Source organism: Phaethon lepturus, unplaced genomic scaffold, assembly GCF_000687285.1.
Source record: "Phaethon lepturus isolate BGI_N335 unplaced genomic scaffold, ASM68728v1 scaffold55267, whole genome shotgun sequence".
Taxonomy (NCBI): domain Eukaryota; kingdom Metazoa; phylum Chordata; class Aves; order Phaethontiformes; family Phaethontidae; genus Phaethon; species Phaethon lepturus.
Genome location: NW_010550839.1, coordinates 35,674 through 41,229, shown reverse-complemented (window position 1 = coordinate 41,229; position 5,556 = coordinate 35,674).

Here is a 5,556-nt window from a genome sequence, read left to right as displayed (position 1 = left end):
CAAAGGGGAGATTCTCTGAAGCTAAAATCGGTGTTAGGTCCCAAATTGTCTTTTGGTGCTTCTTGAACATTTTCTTAAGCAAAGGAAAACAAAATATAAGGCAGAAAATGTATCAGGAAAACAAAGTCTATTTACTACTGAACAAGACCACCCACTGTGATTGTTTTGATACTTTATTCTTTTCTGTTATGTTTGATATCCTGTCATATCTATGATTTTAAACTATTAGTGGCAGTTTCTATATTTTCTAATAGAAAATGGTTCTTAAGTATTTAATGCCATCATATTCTGATTATAATTAAGGATTTTTTCTTATATTATTACTTGAAGTGCTAAGTACTATTAATAACCTATAAAAATACTCACCATTTAGTACATATATGAAGCAATGCCAAGGTAGTCTCTTCCCTGACAGCCATAGTCAAATGGTTTTAATGTCAGTATGATTTTTAAGTGTGTGATGTAATGCTTCTCTTCTACCATGTGATAAAAAGACGACTTGGGTCAACAGGAGCCAGAACCCCTCTCTCAGTACTCTCAGATGTTAGCTTTTATTTCCATAAAAAATTGGTTATTCTAAAGCATCCAGTTTTGTTTAGAAATATTGGGAACGAGTATACTTCACAACTTCTAAATAGCAGGATACCTGTGAAGCACTGAGACAATAAGTTATTTTCAAGTTCTCTCTATTTTGCGGGGAGGTGTGTGTGAGAAATTTCCCCTTTTCAGACAGGAAAAAAACATGTTTGAGTTTTTTAACCTCCACACAGCAGCGGGGAGATGCCCGGGCTCCAGCAGCCAGGCCCCTGCACACTCCAGGAACGCTCCCGCCGCCGCTTGCGGAGCTCGCCGGGCCTCGGCGGCAGCACTGGGCTGAGGGAACTGTTCTGGGTTGGGGTTCTTCTGTTTTAATTACTGAGTCAGAGGGACAGTCTGAGCAAGGTTTTAATAACTGCTGTCTGCAGCTACGGAATGCTTGTATGGTAATTAACAGGAAGAAGGCTGGTTGAATTTTATTTTTTTAATTCCCAAATTTCATTTTTTACCCTTGAAATTTTGAATCTTAAGGTAGTCTTTAAAGACTGACATGAAAGTGCCCCTTCAGAGGCAGCTGATATTTGGAGAGCTGGAATTTCAGACAGAATTAATCAATAAAATTAAAGTAGGGTTTTGAAGTAGTGTAATAAGCTAGGATAAAAGAATGGGTCTTTCTTATAAATCATAACTCAGCTTGGCTGTATAAATAATTTTCATATAAAAGTTAATGAAAATGTCTACTGTCTATTCCAGGCAAATGAGTATGTGCAAAAACTGTGCGTGCTCATGTCTACTTCGCAATTGTTATGCCCTTTGAAATAACATCTTTTAGGGAACTGAAGAAATAAAAAACAAAGGCCAGGTCCATATATTGCTTTATGGAGATACATTCGTTCAGAATCAAATTGTCTATTCTAGTTTACGTATATATTTTATACCTGGCGTACTAAAATGGAGGGAAAAAAAATCTTAGTCTTTCTGTAACTGAGGATTAAGAAACTTTTGTCCTTTATATTGTTCTTTTTTTTATGTCTAAGGCCAAAGTAGGTGATGGCAGGAAGTTTTTCCCCACTACACTGCAGTGTCAGTTTTCAGTGGGGAAGAATATGGTCCAAGAGCAAATTGCACTATGCCTTTTTTCAGTAGGTATTACTGGGGAGTTACAGAGGTCTAGGATAAACTGAAAGATTACAGTCTGCACAGTGCAAAGAAGATGCTTTGTGTGTCTCAATTTTATGTTAATTATGAGAATTGAGACATTTTTCTGAAGTGACAGGTTAGGTCAGAACTGACTGGTGGCCCTCATCTCATCTCATCTTCTGTACTTCCCTCCATCTTCTACTTCCATCTAGTCTTCAAATTTTTGTACAGCAGTGACGGACACTCTAGTAAGAAAGTTACAGACGGTTGCTTGAACTGAACTGCATATTCCTGAAATGATTATGCCAGTTTTTTCTTCAATTACCATACCTCTCCTAACTCTTACTTGAATTCAAAATGCTTTCTGGAAAAGCCTGTCTCCCTCCATAATTATATAGGGATCGCTAGGATGTCTATGGTATTAATACTGAGGGTTATTTGGGGACATTTCTCTGGTTATTGGGAGTTCTCATTTATAAGGCTCTGGAGCTTCTTACAAAACTAATGAGGTCCAGAATAAAACTGTTCTGGGGAGGGGTTTTATTTCTTTTCTTGCCATTTTGTACATCTCCAAGATCACAATTAAAAAAAAAAAAAAAAGACTTACAAAATATGTGCAAGGAAGAAATGAAATTCTGTATTTATGTCCCTCTTACCTTTCTAAAATAGAAGTTCTCTGAGTTATAAATACAATTAAATAAAGTTGTGGAAAAAGCTTCACCAAATCTGTGCATGAACTATATTTAAAAATGAACTTGCAGTGAATCATTTTCCAAAAAGTGATTTTCCTTTTCCAAGGAAAAAAGGCCTTGCTTGTATTTCATCATATCAATGTTTTAAATAGAAACACTTTGTTCCTTAGCCAGACTGTTCCTGGGAAGGTATAAAGTTAATGCTTTGACAGATCTGAAAACAAATTACTCAATCTGTAGTGAGCTGTTATTTTAAGTTCCTGTTACACAATAATCAAAACTTCCTGAAGAAACTTACTTGCTGACTTCTCTAAAGGAGATACTGATTTTCTTACAAACACATAAAATTTCAATCTTGTTTCTACATAGCCTGTTGCTTGGCACAATTAACAAGTAAGGCATATTTTAATAAAAACTAAATAGTTTTTAGTAAAACTAAAAATGTAGAACTTGTATTTATTTATTTCTCTAAGGAGTCTGTGGTTCTTATATGCCCAGGGCAATTTGAAAATACTCTACCTTGTGCTTTGGTCTTATCAAATTGCTTATAAATGAGCGAAAGAACAAAAGTCCATCATGAGAAAAGGAATTGTCAGTAATTGCATAAGGAGCATTTATGAATTATTACTAAATAGGGTATTTTTTTTCACAGTATGGTATCTGTATTTTTCTCTCAGCTTTATCTATGCGATTCTTTTGGAGTATTGCCAGGTTTTAGTAGTACTGTTATTTAGTCCTCCACGTGAATGAGCACATATATGTTGGGATCACTAAGCATAAGAAAGATGTATGTAAAATTAAAAATCATGTTCCAGTTTTCAAAACTGCATTTTTACTTTGACTAGTTCAGCTTTTGCCTCACCAACCATAAGCCACCCCAAAGAAGGCAGAATGATGCAAGGGCAGGAAGGGAAGCTGATCTTCAGGATTTTTCTGAAAATAAAGTCAGATTGGACAGCCAAAAATGGACATGGCCAAAATCATGAGTCGCTTTGGGAAGCGTTAACCTTTTATTTCAGCACATCATGCTAAGGGAATAATCTGTTCCTTATCACTTTCCTGCAGTCGTCCAGTCAGACAGGAGACTGGCAAGCACTGGTGCACGTGACGGACAGATGGATTTCACAGCTGCTTCCAGGGCACAGAAGTAACTCAGGAATGGCAAAACACACAGTAACATCTGCATGAATCCTCGAAACCACCCAGCAAAGGTGGTTGATCTATATGTGGCAATTTGAGGTGCTACCCTACAGAAAGGTGCCCATAGGGTATGAAGTTTTACCCCCAGCAAGCTTGTAAGTACTTGCTTTATTCATGGAGAGCATGCCCACAGGGGAACTCTACAGTTTTTGTCGTCCCATCTCATTACCTTTACAACTGGAAGAAGCCACCAAAGGATTTTACTTATGCAGGTCCCTTTGCCTTGGCTGTGAAACGATGTGCTTTCCTGCCCCGAGTCCCCTTCTGGAAAAGAGAGTGTCTTTCTTGAGCGAGCTCAAAATGCCTTCTAGAGTCAGACGGCGCTTGCAAGCTGGGCTGGAACACAACCCAGCTTTAATCCTCGGGTCCTGAAGTGACATCAGTTTAAATTGCAGAGAGGCATGTCGGTATGATAGGTGTGGATCATAGAATGCGCTTGTTTTACAATAGCCCCCTGAGGCGGTGGCCAGGGCTTCAGCGTGCTGAGCACACCCACCCACCCGTGCTGAGAGCCTGCGCCCGGTGGGAGCCCACGAGAGCTGCCCATGGGTGGGAAGAGGCAGGAGAAGGTACAGGCACAAGCAGCGACAGAGTCACCGCGTGTTTTTTATTCTGTTGCACAGTGCAAAGGGACAAAAAATACCAGTAACCCTGATAGCCAGCCTGGCTCTGTCTGGATTTGTAGGGAGAGGAGCGACAGGCTGCCAGGGGAAAGGGAAGAAGGCAGAAGGAAGGGCTGCCGGGGAGCTGCGCAGACACCGCAGTTACACCTCGCGCATCGCCTTCGGCTGGCGTGGCCTCCCGCCGCTTGCATTTGCTTTCTTACCCCTCTCCACCGGGTCAGGGCGGTGCGAGGTGTCCTCGGGCTCTCGGGTGAGCCACTCCTGGGTCCTTGCCCCAGCGCGTAACCAGCAGTCGCCGTAGGGCACCCAACTGGAGGAGCAGCGCAGGGTGGTGGCCTCAGGGGTGGTGAGCTGCTGAAAATTAACCTCAGTGTAGGTGTGGCTGAGTATAGGTGAATAACCGTCTGAGCATAAATTCGCTCTCACCTCCTAGCTTCTCCCTTAACCTCGGGCTTCCCAAACGAGCGCCCTGTCCCGGCGTCTGGGGATGAGCAGTGTAAACACCAGCCGGGTTGAGGATAGAGCTCCGGGTTCAGACCCTGGGCTGAGCGTTTAGTGTGGACACAACCTCAGCACCGCGTGTGTTCACATTTCCACCTCGGCAGGTATAACCCGTAAACGCAGAGCAAAGCAGACAGCAGCAAGCAAGCGTGTGCAGAGCCTTTCCCAAGGAGTGACTCTGTGCCAAAATAAATTACCATCATTTGTCATTTAAATGGGAATAAGCTTCACTGATTACTTTTTGCATATTCATTCAGAATGAAACCAGATGTTCCTCAGCCCATGTTATAAACCTGCAACTCGCATTTAAAGGCAGGCGAGAAAATTCTCACAAGAAAAAGGATATTGAGTCTTTTTAGTGAATTGGTTTATCTGAAAAAATATATCTGCTAATGGTGATGGGAGTACATTTCGGAATCAAATGTTCGGAAAAACATTTCCCAAGCTGTTAGACACAGCAATATGCAAATTGCCATTCCAGCAATACTAATATTGCCCCAGCATGAGTCAAGGTTTTGTTGTTGTTTTTTAAAAAGGAAGAGTAACTTCCCCTCAGGAAAATTGCTCTGAATCACTGCTGAGGTTTGGGTGAGTGTTTTAATAGAATGATTTTCTGGGTTTAATTATTTTACTTTTACTTACTCGCTACCTTTACATTTCTTGTTGTGGCACGTTTTCAGTCTACGGCCAGGAATCCGGGTTGCAGTGATATATTAGACTTCAGAAGGAAGCAAGTTACTCTATCTAAATCATCTGAGAAATTCTTTTTGGTTATCCAGTCTGTTTGAAATTGTCAGGACCTCTCCTTTTCCTCCCAGCTTATAAGACCTGAAGCATTAGCATCCCCGCCGATATATGTGTTG